At 36.5% G+C, this 26,617-nt stretch overlaps 1 protein-coding gene and 1 pseudogene across 1 annotated transcript in view; one reads left to right on the plus strand and one right to left on the minus strand.

The window, feature by feature from the left end:
• The window catches only part of Dnajc1 (DnaJ heat shock protein family (Hsp40) member C1), a 236,297-nt gene that overhangs the window by 165,708 nt on the left and 43,972 nt on the right, over positions 1-26,617 (minus strand). The window lies entirely within an intron of this gene.
• LOC113192286 (melanoma inhibitory activity protein 2 pseudogene) lies at positions 13,493-15,811 on the plus strand (annotated as a pseudogene).

A 26,617-nucleotide genomic window follows, 5' to 3' on the forward strand; every position in this document is an offset into this window, starting at 1 on the left:
AAAGTGAGCATAAATACTTTAAATGTAACTGGAAGTGTTAATCTTTAGAAATGTTTCACTGCAGGTTTTGTAACTACTGGCAGCAAGATTTAAACAGTATCTAAACAGCTTTAAATGCTAGTGATAGTACTATATAATGCCTACATATGGGTTAAAAAGGAGAAAATACAATCTAACAACCTAAATGACAGAAAAAGAGTTGTTTTTCCACCACCAAATTAAAGAGAGTATTTATTTATTTTTTGTTTTGTTTGATTTATTTTGCAGTCCTGAGGATTGAATCCAGGGGCACCACTGAGCTATATTTCTGGCCCTTTTTAGTTTTCAAGACAGGGTGTCACTAAATTGCCTATGCAGGCTTTGAATTTGCAATCTTCCCGTCTCAAGGCTCCTGAATAGCTAGAATTACAGTCCTGTGCCACTGCACCTGGCCTAAAGACAATTTTGAGCCTGTACTACTATTGCAAACAATAGTCCTACAGTTCTAATATTTACATCACTTCATCTTTTTCCTTAAAAAATAGTTTAAAAAACAAAACAAAAAAAATAGTTTAACATGTAAAATTAACCTGGTATATAAACCATTGTTACTTCATAGAACAAATGCTTCAGAGAAATGGGAAAATGTCAAGAGATTCCTCAAGTCAACAATTTTGGTTGAAACTTAACCAGAACCACTTTAAAAGAATTTATTTCATTTGTGACTACTACTATAAAGTTAATATTTATAGATCTTTATAGTAACCTAACAGTCTCTCGATTTGGAGTTTTCCTATTCTGAAAAACAAACCATATCTTTTCAAGTTCATTTCATTACACAATTGAAAACTAATTTGATGCAATTATATTACTTTACAAGATATTAAAAACAAAAGAACACTTGAACATTTATGAGATGTTTCTAAAATGTGTTCCCTTCTTGCTAAATTTCAAATAACTTGTATTAGATAAAAAAACAAATAAAAGAACACATGGTGTTCTGTGAGATTGTTACTACTGAGGTGATTAACAACCAAATTATGCTGCAAATTTAGCTGATTCTATACATATCCTGAAATGAATCTGTACCATATTTGCTTAGCCAAAGAATGAAAATCAACTGTTTCTAACTCTATCATTACATGTAATTATAAAAAGTTATGGCAACTATTCTATTTCAATGAGCTTTCTGTCTCAAATAGAGTAAGAAAAAGTAAAATCATCATTATTCAAGAAATTGAAGAAAGTAAAACCACTGCAAGCCATTTTTCATATGATTTTCCATTTACACATTCTCTTTCAACATAAAACAATTATTATCTAATGTCAATTCCAAATCAAATATTATCCAATATTTCCTTCCCATATTTTGAGTCCTATAAATATAAATTATAAAATAGCCACATATTCACTGAAATGCTTTGAGACATTAAAATTAACCTAAATAATAGTATATTAGAAAGTAAGAAAGTTTACTATTATTGTTTCAAGTTTTCTTGTTATCCATAAAAGAAATAGACACTAAAATCAACAGTGCACTGAGAACATTAATATTTTCTCCTAATAGAAATAATAACTTTCCTTCAATATACAATAATGGATTGTGACTATAAAAGGAAAACATTTATAATGAGAGTAGGAATATATGCATGTGTGTTCTTTTTTATTTAAAATAAGATTTTTGTAAAAATTCCTAAGGCTTTCAGTTAATATTTTTAAAAATTGGAGAACCAAATTGGAAAAATATTTGTTTTAAGAACTGAAACATTGAATAATAACAGGTATAACAATGACAGTATATTTTCTTATAGTGCAATATTGATTTTACCTGATTTCCTATTAATAAAATATCTTTTACTAATTTGTTAGATATCTAAGCTAACTCTAAATGACTCAAATAATATCACCGTTTTCCAGTCTAAAGGCAACACAAGATAATAGAGTAATGGCTAACTTTATTCAGAGTTAGTTTGTTAGATGTTTACATAAATCCCCAAATCCTAAAGTATCTACCAACAAATTTATTGAGAAAATCATCATTTAGTTTAATGAAAAACAACTGCATTTAGATTACCAAACTTACACTATAATATCCAGTATAAATGTGAAAAATACTACATTTTAATTTTAACTATAATTATTCAAACTAATAACCTCTTATAGCTAAGACTATCATTTTTAAAAACTGAAATTAAAGTCAAACCTAAATTAAACCTAAAATCAAAGTTCCTGTTAACAAGTTTAACATCAATATGTTCTTTTCTGACAACCACCTTACTAATAAAGAACTAAAGAACTTGACTCTATATACATTTGTCATTATAAAATTCAAATTCAATTCAAAACTAAGTGTATGTATAAATATATAGACATATACCATGTATATACATGTAGTTGATATAGAGAGATATATAGATATCCATATATATCTATATATATATATATATAATTCACATAAAATGAGCTAATATATGACATTAGTAAAGGACATTTTATTAATACAAAATCAAGTGCTTAAAATTGATATTGCCCCATAATTAAACAAGCCTATTTTTTAATTACTATTGATTATAACAGATAGTTTTAATTATGTGGCAATATCAATCATATATATATATGTAATTCTAATAAACTATCAGAAGTTGAAATACAATGGTCTTGTAACTAAAATGTGAAAAGAAAATTGGAACTTTAATAAAAAATATACTTTTGTTTACTTATAAAGCAATATTAATTTAAGCACCTGATATCTTATTAATAAAATGCCTTTTACTAAGTTTTTAGATATGCAAGCTCATTTTCATACTAGATAAAAACATTTGAATAACACTTTAACATACTTTTTCAACAAATATTAATAGTAATGAAATAGAAATTTAAGACATTAAATAGCCATTTTTTCAAATTATTAGTAGATATGGTGAATTAATTTCCCTAATTACAATTGACATAAATTCATCCTTAAATATTATCTTGTAAGACGTCCATTTGGATTCAATATATTATGTAAAATAATATAAAGCATGAATTTAGAAAGAGAGCAAATGTTCTCCCTTAGAAAGTACTGAAGCTCCATCTAGAGGCTTTTCTCCCTATTACTGTCACTTGCAATATAAGTAATATCACCTAGAAATGTGAATAATATTAAAATGTCAGTGATTTCCTTTGTACCTACCCTTTTGTTATTCATAATGAGTTCTTGCCCTAACCTTCTTGGGGTAGCTCTAGCTCCATCACTGCCATCAAGTGGTAAAAACTAAAACTGAACCTAAAAAAAGAGGAAAGAAAGCAAAGAAAGACAGGAAAAGAAATCCATGTGTTTTTTAAATCACTTATCCACCTTCTTTTTTAAGTTCAAGAAATGGATTTGTATTTTTCTCCTATGCCATTTATTGTCTTAGAAAAATTGTGGAAACAATAAAGTTGTATTTGTTTTTAGAAAACAGTAGCATTATATGTTGCCTTTAAATCTGAAACGGTTGCTTGGTATTTTTATATTTGGAAGATATATGAAAATACTTTGAATTAAACCTATTAAGTTAATGATGTGTTTTCATGAACTACTGCACTGATAAGGATATTGGTAAGAAACATAGCAAAGATTAACAAATTTTAAAATACAGCAGTTATTAAAAGAGAAAATAAAAACTATGATGTGACTAATAAGCATTTTTTATTCCTTATACAAATAACCTAGAATTTAATAAATTGAACACTCTTATTCTACCCTTAGGATGTAGTTGTAACAATGTTTCCTCAAAATGTCTTCATTGGCCTAGGAAAACATCAGAATAAGGATTTTAACACTGAGGAAAGGATAAAAAAAACAAAAATTAACAATTAAAAAGCAAGGTGGGAATTCAATTCAAATAAAAATTACTTAATATCTTTCTCTTTTATATGAACAGTTATTTCCTGAATTATGTTCCCAGAGTTAGGACTTTCAAAAAATAAAACTTCCACTACAGAACTTAGGAGAAAACACCAATGAAATAATGTCTCAGTTCAAGGAATACTGCTATACTATAACTTAAGCTATAATTTTTAAATATTAAATAAAATAATTTACATAAGAAATACATATATGAATATAGAGTTAACTTGGTAAGTCATATCATTTTTAAAATTTCCCCAAATTTCTAACAAACATTTATTAATAGGCCACTTTTATTAATATATTTATAACAGGAATCTCAGACTGATCTCATTTCATTCTTTTGATTAGATTTTACTTTTTATGAGAAATTTGTTTATCACAGAAAAAAACTGAAAAAAATTATAGTTTTGATTACAGGTCTGGATTTCCATGCTAAATTAACAATATAACAATAACAGCCCAAATCCCTACTATGTTTCAAGCATTATTCTAAGTCCTTCATATGTATGGTTTTATTAATATGTCTCTCAACGACCTTATAAGATAGGTGCTACTATTATTAAATAGGTTAGGAAACTGAAGCATAAAGGTTATCTTGGTTATCTCCAGTTGGGATAACCAAAAATGTCTCCACTGTCAAATATCCCTAGGGGAGAGAGAACTGCCCTCAGCTGAGAATCAATGAGATAAGATTATATCAATTTTATAACATTGCAGAAGAAAATGATGAACAACTTACCTGAAACTAGTTTTTTTCAATTTAAAATTATTTACTGCAACACAGAAATATATACATATATGGATAGTTCAGAACAGTAATACCATGTCTTATAATTAAGTGAATAATGTATGATATGATTCGAAACCACATGGTACAAAGTTGATAATGCAAGTTTATATAGGTTAATTTGAAAATAATAGAGATCCATATATTTCATGAAACTTTAAAAACAGTCACCTCTGGAAATGGGACTGAGGATAAAGTAGGAGAGTATCACCTTTTACTTTAAATATTTTCGTATTACATTTAACATTTTTCTTTTCTTCTTCCTTGTATTTGTTTACAATGCTGGTGATGAAACTCAGTATATTGGCCAAGCATTTTTTTCTTACCCTAGTACTGGAGATCGAGCCCCAAAATCGTACCTTGAGCATATGAGGCAAGCACTCTACCAACTGAGCTACATCCCCAGCCCTATTTTGAGACAAGGAATCAATAAGTTGCTGAGGCTGGCCTTGAACTTGAGATCTGCCTCAGCCTCCTGATTTGCTGGGATTACTGGCATGTACCACTATGCCCAGGTTTACTATGCTTTTTAAAAGCCAAATTTTAGGAAAACTTTTTCTTTTTGACATGAATATGTCAGCTACACTTATGAAGTGAGTTGTTTTTCACATATTTCTCATTATGTTCTGTATAGATTTACATTTTCTAGACACTTCATATAAGTGGAAGGAGTAAGTTTTTTCTGAAGTTGTGAAATAGATTTTACTCAAGTGTAAGATTTAATAGCAAAAAAATCTTTTATTTATTTATTTTTTAAAAATATCTATTTTATTATTTTTTTAATACCTTTATTTATTTATTTATTTTTATGTGGTGCTGAGGATCTAACCCAATGCCTCACACGTGCTAGGCGAGTGCTCTATTGCTGAGCCAAAACCCCAGCCCCAAAATCTTTTATTTTTTGGCAGAAAACTTTTGCTGTTAAAATTCTTTCTAAAATTTATTTACAAGAAAATGAACATATCATATCTTTGAGATGCTTCAATTTTCCTAAATGTGGAATACATTTTTAAAAATATTGATAAGGAGTCCATTTAATACACATGTATCCTAAAGTTGGAATTCCACCTGTAAATGAAAATTCATCTTCCATAAACCTTTCACATAACCCTTAACTTCTCTCTTTCATAGTCCACACAAAATTCATTAGCAAATCTTATTCATTTTTCCTTTAAAAGTATACTCTGAATCTGAACACAATTACCAGTAATACCATGTGTCATTATCAGTATTTGTTTTAAGCCACCATAATTTTTTGCCTGGTTCATTATAAAATCTATTTCACAACTTCTGCCCCAGCTTGGCATCTACCTTCTGTAGTCTATTTTTAGCATAGCAGCCAGACTAAGAGGAAAAAAAGATCCAGTCAAAAGCCTCCAATAGTTTTCCATTTTACTCAGATCAAAAGCCAAAGTAAAGTCCTTAGTGGGGGTATCTTTGGAATTACAATTAATACCTTCAACTAACAACCTAATTTAACTTATTACACTAGGTAACCACTTAGAATATAACTAAAATAGATACTAAACAAGAAAGAAAAAGGAATCATAATGATATACTATAAAACAACAACAACAACTAAATGGCTAGAAGTGTAGTTCAGTGGTAAAGTACTCATCAAGCAAATACAAAAGTGCGGGCTTCAATCCCCTACACCACCAAAAGCAAACAAACAAAAACCAAGAAAACACAAAAACAGACAGTAATGGAGACAATGAGGAACAAAAACACAAGACACAGAAAACAACATGAAAGGACACTACCAAGAAAACAAGAGCAGAAGGGTGAAAATATCTGTAAACCATATAATAAGGAGTCAATATCCTGAATGTATCAAGAACTCTAACAACAAGGAGACAAATAATCCAATTTTAAAACAGGTAAAGGACTTGAATAACATTCTTCAAAGAAGATACACAAATGGCTATTAAGTATGTGAAAAGATACTCAACATTAATCATTAGAAAAATGCAAACCAAAACTACCACTTCATACCTATGATGATTATATTTTAAAAAGTAGAAAATAACAAATGTTTGTGAGGATGTGGAAAAATTTGAAAAGTTTATACATTACTGGTGGAAAAATAAAATGATAATACTCATGTGGAAAACGGAAGGACATTTACTCAAAAGGTTAAAACATTTCATTAACACATGATTTAGCAATTCTACTTCTAGGTATATACCCAAAAGAAATGAAAGCAAGGCCAATCAGTGGCACACACTACTTGGGAGGCTGAAGCAAGATGATTACTAGTTCAAAGACAGCCTGGGCAACTTAGCAAGACCCTATCTCAAAATAAAATTTAGAAAGGGGTAGGGATGTAGCTCAGTGATACAACACTTGTCTAGGAAATGCAAGGACCTCCAGTACTGCAAAAATAAAAATAAGATTAAGGAAAAAAACAAAGAAAAAGAACATGAAACAAGAACAAGAAGAATTGAAAGGAAGGACTCAAGTGAAACTTGTACATCAATGTTCATAGCTGCAATATGTTAGACCAGGACGCAAGAAAAGACCACTGACTCCAATTAAAATCAAATTAAAGCAAGCTTATTATTTCGACCGGCCGGGCTGCCTTGCCCCTCAAATCATGGGAGCCAAGGACAGCCCCGAGGCTTCTTTGTGGCCCAGTTTTATAGCCCAAAGAGTTACACAAAGGGGGGGGGGGGTTACAGATAACAACATTCTGAAGAGCATAACACAAGTTTACATTTTGCTGGCCCCGGCATCAGAATTTATGGAGATCTTAGAGACTCAGAGAGGGTCGTTGTCTGGCCAGGGAGGGCCAGAATTTATGAGGCGTCACTAAGGTTTAGGAAAGGGTTGTTATATGGTCAGGGAAAACCGGACCTGGGTGAGTTCAGGGCACAGGCAGGCATTCCAATCAGCTTTACAACATCAACTAATGGCCAGGCCATACAGACATCCTGATATTTTTACAGAAAACAGAAATGAATCCTTCATAACTTGTGACAAGCTGGCTTCTAATCTAATGAGATAACTAGGCTAGGTATATCAAATATTCACAATAGCCAAAGGTGAAAACAACCATAATTGTTATCAACAGATAAATGGATAAATAAAAGTGTTATATACATAAAATAGATTCCAGTCATAAAAAGGATTGAAATACTATATGTTCTACCACATGAATGAACCTCGAAAACATTGAGTAAAATAAGCTAGATACAAAAAGACAAACATTGTACAATTTCACTTATATGAAATATCTAAAACAGGCAAATTCATAGGTAGAAAGTAGAATAGAAGTTACTAGTTTACCAGGAGAGGGAATGGGAGACAGACTTTCAGTATGGGATTATGGAAAAGTTTTGGAAAAAAAATCATGGTGATGGTTGTGTAACATTGTGAATATACTTAATGCCAATGAGTTCTAATCCTAAAGATGTTTAAAAATGACAATTTCTTGTTATATACATTTTAACATAATTTCTTTTTAAAAAATCAAATTCCTTACAATCACATCCAAACCTCCCAAATCCTCAAAATGTCCTATGACGTCACAGGGACCTGATGTCTCATTATCTCTGAACTCATCCCCAACTACAATTCCTCTGGCTTTCTCCACATTCATGCCTCCTCCTTGATGTTTCTTGAACACACTGGCCATAGGCATGCTCAGAGCCTTTGCATTTGTTGATCCCTCTGCCTGAAATGGTCTTTCCATTTATATTCATGATTCACATCCTCTCCATTGTTTTTGTTCAAATACCAATCACTCTGTGAGGACTTCCTCATCTACCCCCACCTAAAACTGCAGTCTTTCTCCCAAAACATCCCTATTACACTCTTCCACTATGTGTTTCTCTATAGAATTTGAACTATCTGGTTAATATATGTTCCACAGATTTTTAATCTCTTCCAGTAGAATATAAACACCACAGAGGCAGGAATTTTAAGCTGTTTTGTTTAGTGCTGTGTCCCTAAAGTCATGACAGGCACATATTGAGTAATCACTAAATAATTATTAAATTAATGAATAGTAAATGATTCTAAATACTAATATCAGACTATTGATATAAGACTGTCTACTTCTTAAACCTTCAGAATTAGAAAGGGCTTTATTTTTACTCTAAAGTCTATTCTATCCATCTAAATATAATTAAAGCCTGTTACTTTATTACTGACTCCCCCCCTTTGCTATGTTTAATTTATCATTGAAAATCATTATTACTATTTCTGTAAAGTTTAAAGTTTCATTTAAATTCAAGTTTCCTTATTCATTTTAATAGATGACAAAATTATGTACTGAAAAATATTATATAATGATTGATAAAGCAAGACTTCTAATTTCCAATGCAATTTTCTCTCTCTAGTAAATTTTCCTTCAATTAAAAAATTGTTTTAATTAATACATAAAACATGAAAATTGTACATATTAATGAAGGACCTTATTTATTTATTTATTTATTTATTTATGGTACTCAGGAGCACTTAACTACTGAGCCAAACCCCAGCCTTTTTTATATTTTATTTAGAGACAGGTTGGCTTTGAACTCACAATCTTCCTGTCTCAGCCTCATGAGCGGCTGGGATTACAGGCAGGCACCATCGCCATACCTGGCTTCTTCCTTTAGTTTCTTGTTTTAAGTAATTATTGTTCAAACTCATACAGGAATTAGAATCAGAGGGTCTTTAATTCTGTATGTCATGAAGTACAATCCATTGGTAAGATATTTCAGTTTTGTTCAAGTGGCCAAACTATATTCTACTTGCTCCCAAAACCCATTTTTTTCTGGTTCTTCCTGATTATCCTAAGACAACAAACAGCATATACACAGGTAAAAGTCAATTTAAACAAATTTTCAAATACACTTACAAGAAGCAAAACACATTAATGTCTCTCACTAACTAGAGCTATTAAAGATAACTATTGTCTAAAAATATGCTTCACATAACTGTAAACTCCACTATGTATAAGAAGTGCTATTGAGCAGGACAGTTTGTGCTTTACTTCAGAGTACTGGGTGGGTCCAGTCGCATGAATTTATTTCCATCCATTAACTTCTATTCTTTTTAAATCTTTATATCTTGGGTGTTTATATCTTTGTTTTGCCATTTTTTAAAAATTTTGTTAACTTTTGTCTTTAACAAGATGATTTTGTACATTTAAAGTGGTTTATTAATACATCTGATCCTGGCCTTTTATATTTCTTTCTTTTTTCTTCCTTTCTCTCTTTCTTTCTTTCTTTTCTTCCTTTTTGTTTTCTTTATTTCATAAGTGTTCTTTTAACTATTTCTTCATACATTCTTTCCCCTACTTCCCATCATACTTATTTTGAAGTTACAGGTTCTATTCTATTAATGGCTACTCCAGTTAGTTTGAAATACATATTAAATTTGACAAAGTCTAAAGTTAATTATCTTCTTCCTCCTCTTAAAACTATAAGAACCTTAAAATAACCTGAACTCTGATCACTTCCTCCAAACTTATATACTGCTGTTGAAGCCAGATTTAAAGTTAGGTAGTCAGTGTAGTTAGGTAAATTGGGTCTAATACCGAGTGAAATCTAAAATGGAGGCCATGCTGGGAATGACTCAGGGAAAACAGGACAATTCATGGAATGTTAATGAAGTCCTGAAGAGGCCCTAGGGCAAGGTCCACCTGGAAGAAGTATTAATGAATAGCCCCCAGCAGATTTGGAGATAGCCCATCACCGAGAAGTGATAATGAAGTCCTTCCTGCTCAGACTACTTCTTTGGCCCACCTGTGTCCCACCCCTCAGGCCCTCCAACCTACATTCCATCACCAAACCTATAAAAAGGGGAACACATTGCCCGCTAACTGGATTCCACCTTCTGGGTCCCCTTCTTCCTCTGGGAGAAGTCTTTTCTTCTGTCCTTTAATAAATTTCTAATCTCTACTCTGACCTTGCCTCGGCGTGCTTCTTTGGTGTTATTCTTCAACATCAGGGAGCAAGGACTCGTCACCAGTCAACAGCGGTAACACTGTCACCCAAACTTTTAGTTTTATCCTATTTGCCCTTTTCAAAAAATCAGATATTTCTCTTATACAGTCAAGTTTGCTTAGGATTTACTTATGTAATTATCATTATACTAATTTTTCCATCTTGCATCTCAGTCTTTCCCCATGACAATCACTTTCCTTCTTCTTGAAGTTTAGCCTTGGTATGTGCTTCAAAAAGAAACTGTATCTTATTAACTCTGTTTTTGTTATTTATCTGGAAATGTCTTTATTTTGTTCTCCTTCTTGAAAGACAGATTCACTTTGTATAGAATTTCTAGAGTTAAGGTTATTTTCCTTGGTGCCCTTAAGACAATACATCCTTTTCCCCATTGTTGCTCTTCAAATTTTATCATTCTAAAAGTTAGTTAATAAATTAATATTCTCATTTTCCTCCTTTACTAAGTTGTTTAAAGGAGGTCAGTAGTAAAAAAAAACAACAAAAATTTCATGTTTCTGAATAAGTATTGAAATATGAGATTTCTTTTTGAAAGCAATAATGTAGAAATAGCACTAAAACTAGAAAGCAGACAGAAACAGGAAATTCTCCCTTAAAAGACAGACTAATAAACACTTAATAATAAAGGATCTGAAACTTATCAAGTGAAAAGAAAGTACTTGCAACCCTGTCAAATATTGCTCCATGATGAATATTTTTCTTTGTAGATCTTGACAAACTCCTTCCCTTGTCAGCATCTCTATCTAAAGTTGACAGACCAAATGTTTATTTTCAAACATGGATCACAATGGAATATAAAGTTGATTTGATTTCTGCTATGTTACTGCCATAAAAATATTACTAAAATTATTTTCTCAGGCACAATTAGTATGTTCACTGATTAAAAAATAAAATTATCAGCCAAAAAATTTAGACTCTTATCCTAAATATTTCTGGAGATGTTTTGCCTAATTTGTCTATATTTATGATCTCTCTTCTACATTTTATGTCTTAAAGTTTGAAAGAATAGCTTCTAGACTTTCCTCCTAACTTTACTGAATTATAATTGACAGTTTAAAATTATAGTATTGTAAACCAGGCTTTGTAGAGCACATCTGTAATCCCACTGGCTTGGGAGGCTGAGGCAGGAGGATTGCAAGTTCAAAGCCAGCCTCAGCAAAATCAAGGCACTAAGCAACTCAGTAAGACCCTGTCTCTAAATAAAAATATTTTTTAAAAAAGGGTTAAAGATGTGGCTTAGTGGTTGAGTGCCCCTGAGTTCAATCTCCAGTACACACACACACACACACACACACACACACACAATAGCACTGTAATATCTAAGTTGCAAACTTGATACTTTGGCTTGGCTTTTTGTTTGTTTGTTTTGTTTGTTTGTTTGTTTGTTTGTTTGAGACAGGCTCTCAATAAATTGCTTAGGGCCTGGCTAAATTGCTGAGGCTGGCCTTGAACTTGTGATCCTCCTGCCTCAGCCTCCTAAGTGACTGGGATTATAGATGCATGACACCATGCCCAACTGATAAGTTGATTCTGATACACATATATACATTATGAAATTCACCACAATCAAACTAATTAACATATATTACCTCACATAATTAAATTTGTTAAAAAGTTTCTAAACTTTCATGCCCTATGGAATAGGGTAAGTGTTTTAGTTTACACTGATACAACTCTGGCCATAGAAATATAAATAATAATCAGTCTAATCATACATGGTGGCATAATGAACTTCTCACATATTTAGAGATATTTAGAAAACCAATGACTACTAGTGAATGTTTTCCTTCAAACATTAGATCTGTCTCATGAACAATTCAAGCATAACTAGAAATTTTTAAAAAATATGTCTGGATGTCTTTTATTTACATCAAGCAATGAACTATTTATCTTAACAAGAACATAATTCACTTTCAGGAGCTAAAACCATTTCAAAGAGTCATATCTGTCCTTCTCTTTGCTATATATTTATAATGACCAACTTAGAAGTTTTTAAGTCCTATGAGAAGTCAAAAGAAAAGAACATTTGAAAAAAAATTTTGAAGACTCTTTTAACTAAATAGTAGCCTAGAAAAACTGACATGAAAAACAACTCAAGCTTTAAGCTCCTTCTTTTTAGGAACATTAGATATGCTGTGCTTTTTTAAAGTAACTTGTCATAACTGATTTGTGCCCATGTTACAACGCTTCTAAAATTACTTTTTAAAATGTCTAACATGAGAGTTGGTCCTATAGAAGTAACTCAAATTACTTGTACAGAAAGTTTTAACAGGGCCAGGGATGTAGCTCACTGGTACCATGTAGAAGGCCTTAGAGTTTAGCCCACAACACTGCAAGAAAAGGGAAGAGAGAGAACAGAAATGGAGGGAAGGGACAAAGATAGATAGAAGGAAAGAAAAGGGGAGGCGACAAGAGGGGAGGGAAAGGAATGAGTCATTAAAACAAAACAACAAGTGGTATAAATATGAATATATGGCATAAAAGTTCTGAAAAAAGTCTACTAAGCTTTAGAATTTTAGTTACATCAAACTGGATATTATGACTATATAGAATAACTACTGCAAAATAAGCTCCACAGTGGCCTGGCTGAAACCAAATCCAGGGGTGGATGGCATGGAGAGAATGCACAGTGGGCTCAAGTGAGACCAGATTGAGCTTGTGCTGCTTCAGGACACCCAGCATAGAGAAGGGGCAGAGACTCCCCAAAAGGAGGGCAGTGTGAGCCCATGAGGCCTGTGGGAGCTGGTGATGATGGCTCCCCCTCAACCCCTCCAGCCAGTCTGCAGTGGTTTGCTCCGTTGCCTGGTGCAGGCCAAACATAGACAAGACCACAGCCTGTGTGGGTGTGGCTGGGCAAGCTGTGGTTGTGGTAGCAATAGCCAAAGAAATCTTGGTGTGATGGAGGGGCCAAGGGCTGCCCCTCAGCCATATTAGGGGGTGGTCCTGGAAGAAGTATGCAGGGTTGTGACAACATTGTCTGAAGACATGAAACCAGGCCCTAATCCTTATGGCATTCTTTGGGAGTTGGTGATATGTACAACTATTGGATTTTTTTGCTGTTCTCTCATTTTTGTGGAGACATTTTCAATCTGTTAGAAGCAGGCTTTATGTGGGAAGAGAAAGAAAGCTTGCTCTAAAACTTTCTGGACTAATTGAAGAAAAATGTGAACTACTTGAAAAAGTTAGCCTTGCTCAAAAAGAGCATGAAGGCTTACAGTTATCTTTAAAGGATGGTGGTTTTGAGAAGGGTTTAACAGAAGCACAAAATTTGGAGGTAACATATGAAAAGCTAGATAAGTCCAATTCTAAATGTGGGGATGAATTACTCTTTCTAGAAAAAGCTAAAACAACAGAAAGTTAAACATTCTAAACAGTATGAAATAATGGCGGATATATCAAAAAGGATAAAATCCCTAGAAGATGAATCAAAATCCCTCAAATCACAAATAGATGAAGCTAAAACAAACTTCAGAATATTTCAAATGAATGAAAAGGACTTATGCTGGCAATAAAAGAGGCTTTGAATGAAAATTCCCAACTTCAGCAAAGTCAGAAAGTACAGAAGGAACAGGTATGTGTCCGCAATAAAGAAAAAACACCATTTGAAGACTTTAAAGTACATGCAGAAAAAGTTCTAAGTGATAAAGAAAATCACATCGAGTCTCTGACTGAATGCTTGCTGAAGATGAAAGATAGGTCTTCTCCAAGCACAGGAGCCCAAACAGATGCTGGTAACTTGGAATTAGAAATGAAGAGTAAATCAGAAATTGGTGCTCACTTAGATAATCAACCAAAAGGAGCTTTGAAGAAACTGGTTTATGGTACTAAACTAAACCTTAGAAGGAGAAAGAAGTCAAATTTTTACTTTATTATCTGAAGTAGAGAAAACAAAGGAAGACCTTATAGAACATACTAAAAATCTGAAGACTGAACAAGCATCTTTGCAGTCAGAAAATACACAGCTTGAAAGTGAGAATCAGAAGCTTTAGCAGAAATATAAAGTCATGATGGAACGATATCAAGAAAGTATAACGAGACTCCACAGGAAATTAAGTGCAGAGGAAAATTACCAGGTAGAGCAAGAGGAAAAACTTCCCAAAGTGGAAGAAATGATCAGCCATACAACCGAACAGCTGGAGACCTACAGAAAGCAAGCTAAATATCTTGAAGAAGAATTGGAGAGAACCATTCATTTCTCTCAGGGGCAGATTACTTCCTCTGAGAAAAAAAGCACATAATAGTGAGTTGGCAGCTTGGATTGCTGAAAGAAACCTGAATTATTTAAGGAAACAAAATGCTCACAACACACAAAAATTAACTGAAAAGGAGTTTAAATTTAAACTTTTAGAAAAAGATACATTTGCACTTGATGTTTCAAATACAGCATTTGGCAGAAAGCATTCCCCAAATGGTCCCTCACCATTGGGCCCCAACCGTCATCTGAAATGAGACCTCCTCATTTGGAAAAGAAGGGTCCACTCACACTCTCACCTTTGGGAGGAGGAAGAGGCTCAAGGGGCCCAGAGAATCCTCTGGACCATCTGACTAGCAATGAAAGAAGAAACTCACACTATGATAGGTTAACTGATCCTCAGAGAGCACCTTCTGACATTGAGTCCATGGGAACAGGCGCATAGGATGATGATCCCTCCACCAGGCCAACCATATTCTGATCCACGTCTTCCTCTACAAAGGCAACATGGATATTATTCTAATTATGACAGACCACCGGGACTAGCAGAACTCAGAAGTTCTAATATGCCTTCTTCAGATAAAGTGGATGGGCCTATGTCTTTAGAAACAGAATATAGTAGAAAGGAAGTCGATCTTGGTGATTCCAGTGTGCCTGATTCACCTCTCCCTGCTGAAAACCAAGCAACTGGCTCTGGCTCTGTTTTTGCACCTTTCCCTCCAAATCAGAGGCCCATTGTTCCCAGTGGATCCAAGTAGTCGGTTCATGAGAAGAGAACCTTTTTCCCCTCCACGTCCTCCAGGAAACATGTATGCAGCATTTCAAGATTATCTTCCACCGGGCCCACCACTGCCTCCATTCCCAATGGGACCCCAGTGTTTTCCTCAGTATCTTCCCTCAAGAGCTGGATTTCCACCCGTATCCCTCCCCCACATTCTGAAAGTAGAAGTGAGTTCCCTTCAGGATTAATTCCACCTTCAAATAAGCCTGCTACTGAACATCCAGAAGCACAAAAAGAAACCTGACAATAGTTTTGATCTCTCTTCAAAAGTTATTTGATTTAGCTCTTATTCTATTACTTCAGTGATTTTACTTTTGTTCCAATTTAAGCTTAATGGAATTATAATTCTTAGGATAGTATTTTGTAAATAAAGATGATTTAAATATGAATCTTATGAGTAAATTACTTCCATTTCATTTTATTCTGGACGGTATAACTTAATTTGATTAATCCACTATTACATAAACAACAACACGGGAGTTTTATATTTGTAATCCTGCAGTTGGGGATTTTTTTTTTTAACATTTTTAGGTGTAGATGGACACAACACAATGCCTTTATTTTTATGTGGTACTGAGGATCGAACCCGGGTCCGGCCTGTGCTAGGTGAGCGCTCTACAGCTGAGCCACAATCCCAGCCCAGTTGGGGATATTTTAAACTCCAAACAAAGGCTGTGCCTTTATGCCAAGAAATGTGTTTACTATGATTGTTGCAAATGTGAAAGTAACACTATGCTTAATGAAATATTTTAATTGATTTAAAATCTTGTTTGGTATTGATAATAAATTAACTAGTTTTTCCATAAAAAAATAACCTGAGCTTATTAAGAATAAACAAGAAAACATGACTGAATATGTCATGTAAACAGGAGATTTCAAGTACAAAAAAAAATTCCAGTTCTCAAAAAATTTTTAGGAATATAAACCACAATTTAAGCTCACTCTATCCCAATTTTCCTTTACATCTTCTTTATTTTATGTCCATTTTCATAAAATAAAGAATTGCATACAGCTCTGGTTCACTGATATTGGGAGTGCCCTAGACTTTGGTATGCTTTCAGGGAGACTTTTGTAAAATATAAATGAATTACTAGAACACTGAAATGAAAAAAAGACATAAGTCTATATTTTGTTAGATTCGATAGTCATGACTCTGCCAAACTACTATAAAATTTTAAAAAGTCTTACTCTCAATTTATATATTATTGCAAACAAGTAACAATTTGCAAAGCTGCATCAATCCAGAGACTATTGGACTATGTTTTGACTATTGGATCAACACTTTGAACTATATTTTCCCCAAGAAAGAACATTTATTAAAAATACTTTAAGAATTAGTGGTTAAAGCTTTATTCAAGTATTAAATATTCTCTTAAGTTTTTTTGTGAAGAGTATACATTGAAGTCTAAAATAAATGCAGTAATATGACTTTCTTCTTAAAAATAAGAAGCAGCTTTATCACATTTGAAGGCCAGTGAAGAGTCTGAATGATATTTGAGCATATAATTAATTTAAATGAGAAAAAAGTTGGGCCTTGGAAAAGAAACTAGAAGTTTAAAAAAATCTAATCTTTTGTTTTCCCTCAAGAGTTATACTAGTTGTGAGGCGGAACTGTGACCACCAACAGAACAGGCCCAGTGGCCCGAGGAGGGGCAGAGCTGCCAACCACGCCTGCAAGGTAGGCGGAACTGCGGTCCCACCGGCAGAATAGGCCCAGCAAACCTTGGAGGGGCAGAGCCGCCCCACGTGCCTGCAAGGTAGGCGGACCTGTGACCCACCAGCAGAACAGGCCCAGCGGCCTGCTGAGGGGCAGAGCCATCCCCTCCCCCTGTGCCTGCAAGGTAGGCGGAACTTTGACCAACGACAGAACAGGCCCAGTGGCCCGCGGAGGGGCAGAGCTGCCAACCACGCCTGCAAGGTAGGAGGACCTGCATCCCACCGGCAGAACAGGCTCAGGGGCCTGCGAAAGGGCGGAGGCGCCCAGCGCGCCTGCAAGGTAGGCGGACCTGTGACCCACCGTCAGAACAGGCCAGGCAACCCGCGGAGTGGCAAAGCTGCCCCACGTGCCTGCAAGGTAGGCGGACCTGCGACCCATCAGCAGAACAGGCCCAGAAGCCTGCAGAGGGGCAGAGCTGTCCCCCCCCCCCGCCGCGCCTACAAGGTAGGCGGAACTGTGACCACCAAAAGAACAGGCCAGACCTGCAACCAACAGAACAGGCCCAGCGACCCACAGAGGGGCAGAGCCGCCGCCCGCACCTGCAAGGTAGGCGGACCTGCGACCCACCGGCAGAACAGGCCCAGCGGCCCGCAGAGGGGCACAGCCACTGCCCACGCCTGCAAAGTAGGCGGAACTGCGACCACCAAAAGAACAGGCCAGACCTGCAACCAACAGAACAGGCCCAGCGACCCACAGAGGGGCAGAGCCGCCGCCCGCACCTGCAAGGTAGGCGGACCTTCGACCCACCGGCAGAACAGGCCCAGCGGCCCGCAGAGGGGCACAGCCACTGCCCACGCCTGCAAAGTAGGCGGAACTGCGACCACCAAAAGAACAGGCCAGACCTGCAACCAACAGAACAGGCCCAGCGACCCACAGAGGGGCAGAGCCGCCGCCCGCACCTGCAAGGTAGGCGGACCTGCGACCCACCGGCAGAACAGGCCCAGCGGCCCGCAGAGGGGCACAGCCACTGCCCACGCCTGCAAAGTAGGTGGAACTGCGACCACCAACAGAACAGGCCCAGCGGCCCGCAGAGGGGCAGAGCCGCCACCTGCACCTGCAAGGTAGGCGGACCTGCTACTGACCGGCAGAACAGGCCCAGCGGCCTGCCGGTGTGGTAGGCACATTGCCCCAATTGGAGGAGGAGCACAGCCGCCGCCCGCACCTGCACGGGAGACTTTGCAACTATACAAGAGCAATACAAATATATAGGGGGAAAATTCAATAACACAACAGTTTCACCAAGCAGAAAGAAACTTGAACAGTATGAAGAGACAAAGAAAGGACCACAAGCAATGCAGGTCAACTCAACATTAGAAGAGGTAATATCTGCAGCAGATGGAATGTCAGACAAAGAATTCAGGATATACATGCTTCAGATGATCTGGAGTCTCAAGGAAGACATTAGACAGCAAAATCAGACAATGAAAGATCACTTCAACAATGAATTACATAATCGAATCCAGGAAGCAAAAGATCAACTATACAGGGAGATGGAGGTTATAAAAAACAAACAAACAGAAATCCCACAAATGCAGGAAGCAATAAACCAACTTAAAAACTCAATTGAGAATACTACCAGCAGAGTAGATCACTTAGAAGATAGAACATCAGACAATGAAGACAAAGCATTTCAACTTGAAAAGAACATAGACAGCTCAGCAAGACTGTTAAGAAACCATGAGCAGAACATCCAAGAAATATGGGACAACATAAAGAGACCAAACTTAAGAGTCATTGGGATACAAGAAGGTACAGAGCTCCATTCCAAAGGAATGAGCAATCTATTCAATGAAATAATACGAGAAAACTTCCCAGACTTGAAGAATGAGACAGAATCCCAAATCCTAGAAGCCTACAGGACGCCGAATGTGCAAAATCATAAGAGATCCACACCTAGACACATTATAATGAAGATGCCCAACATACAGAATAAGGAGAGAATTTTAAAAGCTACAAGAGAAAGGAAGCAGATTACATTTAGGGGTAAACCAATCAGGATAACAGCTGATCTCTCAACACAAACTCTGAAAGCTAGAAGATCCTGGAATAACATATTTCAAACACTGAAAGAAAATGGGTTCCAACCAAGAATTGTGTATCCAACAAAATTAAGCTTCAGGATGGAAGATGAAATTAAAACCTTCCACGATAAACAAAAGTTAAAAGAATTTGCAGCTAGAAAACCATCTCTCCAAAAAATCCTCAGCAAAACATTACAGGAAGAGGAAATGGAAAATAACAATTAAAACCAACAGTGGGAGGTAGGACAGTAAAGGGGGGAAAATAATCAAAGAGGAAAACAAACCATGTTTAATAACGTAAATAATCAAATATGGCTGGAAGAACAAACCATATCTCAATAATAACCCTAAAAGTTAATGGCTTAAACTCACCAATTAAGAGACACAGGCTAGTAGAATGGATCACAAAACATGACCCAACAATATGCTGCCTACAAGAGACACATTTGATAGGAAAAGACATACATACACTGAAGGTGAAAGGTTGGGAAAAATCATATCACTCATATGGACTTCGGAAACAAGCAGGAGTGTCCATACTCATATCAAATAAAATAGATTTCAAGCCAAAGTTAATCAAAAGGGATAAAGAGGGACTCTACATACTGCTCAAGGGAACCATACACCAACAAGACATAACAATCATAAATATATATGCCCCAAACAATGGTGCAGCTATGTTCATCAAACAAACTCTTCTCAAGTTCAAGAGTCTAATAGACCACCATACAATAATCATGGGAGACTTCAACACACCTCTCTCACTACTGGACAGATCTTCCAAACAAAAGTTGAGTAAGGAAAGTATATAACTCTATAACACAATTAATAACCTAGACTTAATTGACATATATAGAATATACCACCCAACATCAAGCAGTTACACTTTTTTCTCAGCAGCACATGTATATTATGTCCCAGGGCAACTCTTAAACAATATAAAAGAGTAGAGATAATACCATGCATCTTATCTGATCATAATGGAATGAAACTGAAAATCAACGATAAAAGAAGGAAGGAAAAATCATGTATCACTTGGAGAATGAACAATAGGTTACTGAATGATCAATGGGTTATAGAAGACATCAAGGAGGAAATTAAAAAATTCTTAGAGATAAATGAAAACACAGACACAACATATCCGAATCTATGGGACACATTGAAAGCAGTTCTAAGAGGAAATTTCATTGCTTGGAGTTCATTCCTTAAAAAAAGAAAAAACCAACAAATAAATGATCTCATACTTCACCTCAAAATCCTAGAAAAAGAAGAGCAAAACAACAGCAAAAGAAGTAGAAGGCAGAAAAGTGATAGAGTGCCAGGGATCCCAGCAGCCTGCAGCAGGGCCCGGAGATCCAGGCCAACTGATTCGCGTGGCCTGCCCTGCGGCTACAGAAGACGTGGCGCCTCAGTGAAGCCATTAATTGGCAAGCAGGGAGGTTAGGGAAGGCCATTAGGTGGAATCCCACCAGCCAAGCCCACACGGACCCTTGGGCCGAGCACGGGTTCTCAGAAGGGGAAGGAAGCGGTACAGTCCCATCCCCCACAGCGGACACTCCGCCGAGGCAGTCAGCGGCCACCATCCGGGAAAGCTGAAGGATACACCGCCACTCTCCTTCAGAGTGCGACATCAAAACAGGTCGGTGTCATTCAGCTCACCCCCCAGACAGCGGGAATTCGCATAAAATCTCTCCTAGGCTTGCCGGGAGAGGGAGTATCAAGCTGAGCCTCCATACAGGCTAGGGGGAAACCAGAGACACCTGACCTCCAACCCCTCCTCCCAGTAGCAGCCAAAAGGAAACCTGGCTAGCCAGCGCTGGGGGAGGGGCAAGCAGAAAAAATCAAAGTGATAGAGTGCCAGGGATCCCAGCAGCCTGCAGCAGGGCCCGGAGATCCAGGCCAACTGATTCGCGTGGCCTGCCCTGCGGCTACAGAAGGCGTGGCGCCTCAGAGAAGCCATTAATTAGCAAGCAGGGAGGTTAGGGACTGCCATTAGGTGGAATCCCGCCAGCCAAGCCCACCGCCCACGCCTGGAACAGGCCCAGCGATCTGCCAACATTGTAGTCACGACACCCCAATTGGAATAGGGACAGAGCAGAGCCGCCTTCCACTCCCGGAACAGGCCCAGAGAGCCGCCAGCGTGGTAGACACGTCACCACAATTGGAGTAGGGGCACAGCCGCCGCCCGCACCTGCAAGGGAGACTTTTCAAGTATACAAGAGCAACATAAATAAATAGGGGGTAAATTTCAAAACACAACAGTTGCACCAAGCAGAAAGAAACTCGAGCAGTATGAAAAGACAAGGAAAGAAAGGACCACAAGCAATGCAGGTCAACTCAACTTTAGAAGAGGTAATAGCTGCAACAGATGGAATATCAGATAAAGAGTTCAGGATATATATGCTTCAGATGATCTGGAGTCTCAAGGAAGACATGAGACAGCAAAATCAGACAATGAAAGATCACATTGACAAACAAATCCAGGAAGTAAAAGATCAATTCCACAGGGAGATAGAGGTAATAAAAAACAAACAAATTGAAATTCTAGAAATGCAGGAAACAATAAACCAACTTAAAAACTCAATTGAGAATACTACCAGCAGAGTAGATCACTTAGAAGAGAGAACATCAGACAATGAAGACAAAGTATTTCAACTTGAAAAGAACATAGACAGCTCAGCAAGTCTGCTAAGAAACCATGAGCAGAACATCCAAGAATTATGGGACAATATCAAAAGACCAAATTTAAGAGTCATGGGATACAGGAAGGCACAGAGCTCCATTCCAAAGGAATAAACAGTCTATTCAGTGAAATAATACGAGAAAACTTCCCAGAATTGAAGATTGAGACAGAATCCCAAATCCTAGAAGCCTACAGGACGCCGAATGTGCAAAATCATAAGAGATCCACACCTAGACACATTATAATGAAGATGTCCAACATACAGAATAAGGAGAGAATTTTAAAAGCTGCAAGAGAAAGAAAGCAGATTACATTTAGGGGTAAACCAATCAGGATAACAGCTGATCTCTCAACACAGACTCTGAAAGCTAGAAGATCCTGGAATAACATATTTCAAACACTGAAAGACAATGGGCTCCAACCAAGAATCGTGTATCCGGCGAAATTAAGCTTCAGGTTAGAAGATGAAATTAAAACCTTCCACAATAAACAAAAGTTAAAAGAATTCGCAGCTAGAAAACCATCTCTTCAAAAAATCCTTGGCAAAACATTACAGGAAGAGGAAATGGAAAACAACATTGAAAACCAACAATGGGAGGTAGGACAGTAAAGGGGGGAAAGTAGTCAAAGAGGATAACAAATCAGGTTTAGTAACATCAATAAACAAATATGGATAGAAGAACAACCCATATCTCAATAATAACCCTATATGTTAATGGCTTAAACTCACCAATTAAGAGACACAGGCTAGTAGAATGGATCAAAAAACAAGACCCAACAATATGCTGTCTACAGGAGACGCATTTGATAGGAAAAGATATACATAGACTGAAGGTGAAAGGTTGGGAAAAATCATATCACTCATATGGACCGCGGAAACAAGCAGGAGTGTCCATACTCATATCTAATAAAATAGATTTCAAGCCAAAGCTAATCAAAAGGGATATAGAAGGACACTTCATACTGCTCGAGGGAACCATACACCAACAAGACATAACAATCATAAATATATATGCCCCAAATAATGGTGCAGCTGTATTCATCAAGCAAACTCTTCTCAAGTTCAAGAGTCTAATAGACCAACATACAATAATCATGGGAGACTTCAACACACCTCTCTCACCACTGGACAGATCTTCCAAACAAAAGTTAAATAAGGAAACTATAGAACTCAATAACACAATTAACAACCTAGACTTAATTGACATATATAGACTATACCACCCAACATCAAGTAGCTACACTTTTTTCTCAGCAGCACATGGAACCTTCTCAAAAATAGACCATATACTATGTCACAGGGCAACTCTTAGACAATACAAAGGGGTAGAGATAATACCATGCATCTTATCTGATCATAATGGAATGAAACTGAAAATCAATGATAAAAGAAGAAAGGAAAAAGCAAGCATCACCTGGAGAATGAACAATAGGTTGCTGAGTGATCAATGGGTTTTAGAAGACATCAAGGAGGAAATTAAAAAATTCCTAGAGTTAAATGAAAACACAGACACAACATATCGGAATCTATGGGACACATTGAAAGCAGTTCTAAGAGGAAAATTCATTGCTTGGAGTTCATTCCTCAAAAAAAGAAAAAACCAACAAATAAATGATCTCATACTTCATCTCAAAATCCTAGAAAAAGAAGAGCAAAACAACAGCAAAAGAAGTAGAAGGCAAGAAATAATTAAAATCAGAGCTGAAATTAATGAAATTGAAACAAAAGAAACAATTGAAAAAATTGACAAAACTAAAAGCTGGTTCTTTGAAAAAATAAATAAAATTGACAGACCCTTAGCCATGCTAACGAAGAGAAAAAGAGAGAGAACTCAAATTACTAGCATACAGGATGAAAAAGGCAAGATCACAAAAGACACTTCAGAAATACAGAAGATAATCAGAAATTATTTTGAATCCTTATACTCCAATAAAATAGAAGATAGTGAAGGCATAGATAAATTTCTTAAGTCATATGATCTGCCCAGATTGAGTCAGGAGGATATAAACAACCTAAACAGACCAATATCAATGTAGGAAATAGAAGAAACCATCAAAAGACTACCAACTAAGAAAAGCCCAGGACCGGATGGGTATACAGCAGAGTTTTACAAAACCTTTAAAGAGGAACTAATACTAATACTTTTCAAGCTATTTCAGGAAATAGAAAAAGAGGGAGAACTTCCAAATTCATTCTACGAGGCCAACATCACCCTGATTCCGAAATCAGACAAAGACACTTCAAAGAAAGAAAACTACAGACCAATATCTCTAATGAACATAGATGCAAAAATCCTCAATAAAATTCTGGCGAATCAGATACAAAAACATATCAAAAAAATTGTGCACCATGATCAAGTAGGATTCATCCCTGGGATGCAAAGCTGGTTCAATATACGGAAATCAATAAATGTTATTCACCACATCAACAGACTTAAAAATAAGAACCATATGATCATCTCGATAGATGCAGAAAAAGCATTCGACAAAGTACAGCATCCCTTTATGTTCAAAACTCTAGAAAAACCAGGGATAACAGGAACATACCTCAACATTGTAAAAGCAATCTACGCTAAGCCTCAGGCTAGCATCATTCTGAATGGAAAAAAACTGAAGGCATTCCCTCTAAAATCTGGAACAAGACAGGGGTGCCCTCTCTCACCACTTCTGTTCAACATAGTTCTCAAAACACTGGCCAGAGCAACTAGACAGACAAAAGAAATTAAAGGCATAAAAATAGGAAAAGAAGAACTTAAATTATCACTATTTGCTGGTGACATGATTCTATACCTAGCAGACCCAAAAGGGTCTACAAAAAAACTATTAGAGCTAATAAATGAATTCAGCAAAGTGGCAGGATATAAAATCAACACGCATAAATCAAAGGCATTCCTGTATATCAGCGACAAATCCTCTGAAATGGAAATGAGGACAACCACTCCATTCACAATATCCTCAAAAAAAAATAAAATACTTGGGAATCAACCTAATAAAAGAGGTGAAAGACTTATACAATGAAAACTACAGAACCCTAAAGAGAGAAATAGAAGAAGACCTTAGAAGATGGAAAAATATACCCTGTTCATGGAAAGGCAGAACTAACATCATCAAAATGGCGATATTACCAAAAGTTCTCTATAGGTTTAATGCAATGCCAATCAAAATCCCAACGGCATTTCTTGTAGAAGTAGAGAAAGCAATCATGAAATTCATATGGAAAAATAAAGACCCAGAATAGCAAAAACAATGCTAAGCAGGAAGTGTGAATCAGGTGGTATAGTGATACCAGACTTTAAACTATACTACAGAGCAATAGTAACAAAACCAGCATGGTACTGGTACCAAAACAGGCGGGTGGACCAATGGTACAGAATAGAGGACACAGAAACCAACCCACAAAACTACAACTTTCTTATATTTGATAAAGGGGCTAAAAGCATGCAATGGAGGAAGGATAGCATCTTCAACAAATGGTGCTGGGAAAACTGGAAATATGCAACAAAATGAAACTGAATCCCTTTCTCTCGCCATGCACAAAAGTTAACTCAAAATGGATCAAGGAGCTTGATATCAAATCAGAGACACGGCATCTGATAGAAGAAAAAGTTGGCTACGACCTATATACTGTGGGGTCGGGCTCCAAATTCCTCAATAGGACACCCATAGCACAATAGTTAATATCTAGAATCAACAAATGGGACTTACTCAAACTAAAAAGATTTTTCTCAGCAAAAGAAACAATAAGAGAGGTAAATAGGGAGCCTACATCCTGAGAACAAATCTTTACTCCTCACACTTCAGATAGAGCCCTAATATCCAGAGTATACAAAGAACTCAAAAAATTAGACAATAAGATAACAAATAACCCAATCAACAAATGGGTCAAGGACCTGAACAGACACTTCTCAAAGGAGGACATACAATCAATCAACAAGTACATGAAAAAATGCTCACCATCTCTAGCAGTCAGAGAAATGCAAATCAAAAGCACCCTAAGATACCATCTCACTCCAGTAAGATTGGCAGCCATTCTGAAGTCAAACAACAACAAGTGCTGGCGAGGATGTGGGGAAAAGGGTACACTTGTACATTGCTGGTGGGACTGCAAATTGGTGCAGCCAATTTGGAAAGCAGTATGGAGATTTCTTGGAAAGCTGGGAATGGAACCACCATTTGACCCAGCTATTCCCCTTCTGGGTCTATTCCCTAAAGACCTAAAAAGAGCATGCTACAGGGATGCTGCCACATCGATGTTCATAGCAGCACAATTCACAATAGCAAGACTGTGGAACCAACCTAGATGCCCTTCAATAGACGAATGGATAAAAAAAAATGTGGCATTTATACACAATGGAGTATTACTCTGCATTAAAAAATGACAAAATCATAGAATTTGGAGGGAAATGGATGGCATTAGAGCAGATTATGCTAAGTGAAGCTAGCCAATCCCTAAAAAACAAATGCCAAATGTCTTCTTTGATATAAGGAGAGTAACTAAGAACAGAGTAGGGAAGAAGAGTATGGGAAGAAGACTAACATTAAACAGGGATGAGAGGTGGGAGGGAACGGGAGAGAGAAGGGAAATTGCATGGAAATGGAAGGAGACCCTCAGGGTTATACAAAATTACA

This window comes from Urocitellus parryii, chromosome 9 (genome assembly GCF_045843805.1).
Source record: "Urocitellus parryii isolate mUroPar1 chromosome 9, mUroPar1.hap1, whole genome shotgun sequence".
Taxonomy (NCBI): domain Eukaryota; kingdom Metazoa; phylum Chordata; class Mammalia; order Rodentia; family Sciuridae; genus Urocitellus; species Urocitellus parryii.